Source organism: Micropterus salmoides, unplaced genomic scaffold (genome assembly GCF_014851395.1).
Source record: "Micropterus salmoides isolate LMB-PRFRI ecotype aquatic unplaced genomic scaffold, ASM1485139v1 Ms_hic_scaffold_12, whole genome shotgun sequence".
NCBI lineage: Eukaryota > Metazoa > Chordata > Actinopteri > Centrarchiformes > Centrarchidae > Micropterus > Micropterus salmoides.
This window is the reverse complement of record NW_024040263.1, coordinates 21,464,440-21,468,454: the sequence shown is the minus strand read 5'-3', so window position 1 is coordinate 21,468,454 and position 4,015 is coordinate 21,464,440.

Here is a 4,015-nt window from a genome sequence, read left to right as displayed (position 1 = left end):
CACAAAGAAAGATGATTAGTTACGAGGCGTAAAACAGTTTGAGTGTGAAAACCTTTCCTCCTCCTCCAATACGCACCCTATCTGATGGTGGTCCGGCCTCTTTCACCTTCTTTACCACTACATTACTCTTCTACAATAATAATAATAATAATAATAATAATAATAATAATAATAATAATCTTTATTTGTAGAGCACAAGTGTAAAGACAATAATACCCAAAAGACAATAATGCAAAAAGTCTATGAAGATTCTCAGTCATCCAGGTCATAGTTATCCAACGAAGGTTAAAATCAAGGGCAACTGGACTTGGTTGAAGATACTGGGAGACGTTTCGTCCCTCATCCAAAGGACTTCTTCAGTTCTGACTGACTGGCAGGGAAACTCAGCTATTTAACCTCAGTGGGGTCGTTGGCCCGGGTCATCGATACCGCTGGTTCGTTAGTGTTCTTTGTTGCTGTGACGACAGTCGTTACAGTCGTTAAGACTACCTGTGGCCGAGACTGAACGACCATCGTTGGTATCTTCACCTGAGGCCAATAGGTTACGTTTGTTGAGTTTCCTGGGAAGTGATGAAAGGACAGCATTGTAAGTGGGGGATAAGTGGTGTCGTAGGCCCCCTCCCCTGTTCAATGACGGCTTCCTACAAGGAAGATGAATCTTTATCTAGGTCACATGCAGTGTTGGGCAACTTACTCAGAAATTGTAATATATCACTAGTTACTTATTAGTCCTTAAAAAATATGATTACTTTACTTATTACTGGGTGATAAAAGTAACTAGTTACGTTTCTATATACTTCCAGTGTTTCCCACAGAATGACAGGGTGGGGTTATATTCCAACAGGTTTGAGAAGCGGTGTTCATGAGAGAGAGAAAGAGCGAGCGAGCCTGGAGGTGCTGCACGAATATATGCTCCTCAATCAAAAATGATTTTAAATACGCCTAATAAAAAAATTACTATAAAATCAATATGTGGCGGTCTGTGTTGATAATTATCCAAATTATAGGCTAATTATGGGAAACACAGCTTTCACTACCACCCCCCCTTCACCCCCAAACAAAGCGTCTCTCCCGACTTTTTAACTAATATCATATTCAACAGCAGCAAGGAGTGTGTTTTTTCTGTAAGTTTCACGTCGCTGTGCTGCTTCAGCAGACGCTTCAATAGATCAGATGTAGAAATGTTCGCTGTAGAAAGCTTTTTGCTGGTCGCACAGAGTTTACACTAGACCACAATGTTCTTTGCATCTTAGACTGTGACACAATAATGGCAGCAGCTACTTACAGCTGTGGAAAGAACGCTCTCTCCCTCATTCTCCTTTCTTCCTTCAGCGACATGAACAACAAAGTCCGGTCCCGCTGAGCTGCAGCACAGTCGTGGATTCAAGTCAAGGATGGTGCGTTCAGTAACAGCGTTACTTGGATTAGTAACTGTAATAATTTTACTGTTTTAGAAAAGTAATTAGTTACACTACTTAGTTACTGGGACAAGTAATATTATTAACATGCCACTCAAATACAGACAGGAACTGTTATCTAGCTTTCACCTGTAGGCGTTTCCTGTCCATCTCTATGCACCAGTTCCTGTTTTATAAGTTCACTGAGAGTGTTAACGCTTCTTCTTTATATTTATTGACAGGCTTGCAAAAGTTTAATATAATGAAGCATAGTACATTTTTCTAACAGTTGGACATGTTGGACATCAGGATAGGTTTGACAAAGTCTCTGTTGCAGAGAAGGTGGTGCACATTAAGTGTGTTATTAATCAAGACACACATTTACTGGTGGAAGCTCGACATAAATACACATTTATTAAATGTTGCATGAACGACTTCAGCATCATATATTACAGCTCTGTCCCTTTCATCACTGCAGGTGTTCTGTCTTGTTTCCATGATAACAGAGTGATTACTTTGAGGTGAATCAATTGTTTGCATTTCCAAATGTACACTAACTGATTGTACACTGAGGTGCAGACAGCGAAGTGAAGTCCAAGGTGAGGAACATCACCTTTTTGCCCACTGAAGAACCTCTGTAGTTCAAGTAGAGTTGTTACAGTGTCTGCAGATGGTTCCTGTGTTTACTTTCGTCGTCATTGGCAAAACAAAATACTTTTAATGGACGCACATTCCACCAAGGATTACGTTCCAGCCCATTTTGTGGCTTCCAAAGAGCTGAAGAGCTCACACTCAATGGTCCGGTATTGGGGTGCAAGTTGATGAGTACAAGGGTTTCTCTTTTAACAGATGTAATTTCTGTCATTATAATAGTCTTGTAATGGACTTGTCATAGATTTCTAGAGTTAATCTTGTCTTTTACCTTCTGGCTATCCAGGCCACAAATGATGTTGGAGCATGCCCAGGCGGAGGTGAAAAAGATGGAGATTGGCTGTAAGAAGTATCAACATTTCCTGCAGGCTGCAGACTTCTATATCAAGGGACCACATGTGTCATTTGTGAGAGCGGTTAGTGCAGCCTCAGCTGCCCTGTTGTATTAGCTTTCTTACATGATATTATTTAATTATTTGCATTGGTTTTAAACAATTATTCAAACATTCAGGCATTCACAGGGAACACCGTCAAGAATTGCATAAAATTAGTCATTTAATATATTTGCAGTAACAATTACACTCACTGGCCACTTTATTAGGTACACCTTGCTAGTACAAGGTTGGACCCCCTTTTGCCTTCAGAACTGCCTTAATTCTTTGTGGAATACTTTCAACATGGTGTTGTCTTCCAGCAGGATAATGCACCACGTCACATAGCTCAAATCATCTCAAACTGGTTTCTTGAACATTACATTGAGTTCACTGAACTCCAGTGGCCTCCACAGTCACCAGCTCACGGTCCAACAGAGCACCTTAGGGATGTGGTGGAACGGGAGATTCTCATCATGGCTGTGCAGCCGACAAATCTGCAGCAACTGAGTGATGCTATCATGTCAGTATGGACCAAAGTCTCTGAGGAAGGTTTCCAACACCGCAAAGGACTAAGGCAGTTCTGAAGGCAAAGGGGGTCCAACCCGGTACTAGCAAGGTGTACCTAATAAAGTGGCCAGTGAGTGTATGCTAACTTTCTTCTTACTTAAAGAGCAGAGTGAAAAGCTGTGTGCTCTTTTTCCTTGTGTGCTTATGATGTGAAACCAGTAGAGGTGGGAATCTATAAGCACCTCACGATTTAATTACAGTTCGGGAGGCCACAATTATCGAGGCATCTTTATGCATCTTTTTTTCTATACAGGATTTCTTTTCTTGCACCGTCTGACTACCGACAACTTACTGCTGTGGCTGCAAAGAGATCTTAGGTAATAAGTTAGAGTATAGCAATTGAATAAAGCCCAACCAACATGGGTTTTTGGGGGCCGATGCCAATTTTTATGCTGATATTTAGATTTTTTAAATGATCTTGATAGTAGACCCCTTTCCTGTATAAACTACACTTAGAACAGGCTGATACTGTAAGCTGTTCTTGTGTGTGGGCTATAATACCTTCTCCTGAATGGATTATGTTTTTTAAAAAAAGCCTCAGATTATGGTCTCAATTTAAAATGCAAACAATTTCACATCAATAACTATTTGCTAGAACATGCATCTTCTTCAGCCATCAGTAATGCAGGATAAGCATGTGTATTTTACTTTACACTTAACCTGCCGTAATGGCTACTTTTAATGTAGTGGTTTATCCCTCTACCGGCACTGTTTTGACTCTATCTAAAGCTACGAGAAACAATTTTTCAACCACCATCTATGATACAGTGACCTGTTGAGAACTTGCACCTGAGCTTTCACAATAAGACAGATGAAGCTTAAAGATCTCTTTATTGCACCACCATCAGCTGAGACTTTCTGCAGAAAGACTGCTGTTACAGTTAGTGCAGAAAGTCAGTTCGTTTATACACTTCTTCAATACCAGCAAAAACAACGCCTCCCTTTTTTTCTCTCTCACCCTGGACTGACTATAGTTGAAGAACGTTTTGGGACTTTCCATGCACATAATTCATTTGCGGCCATCAG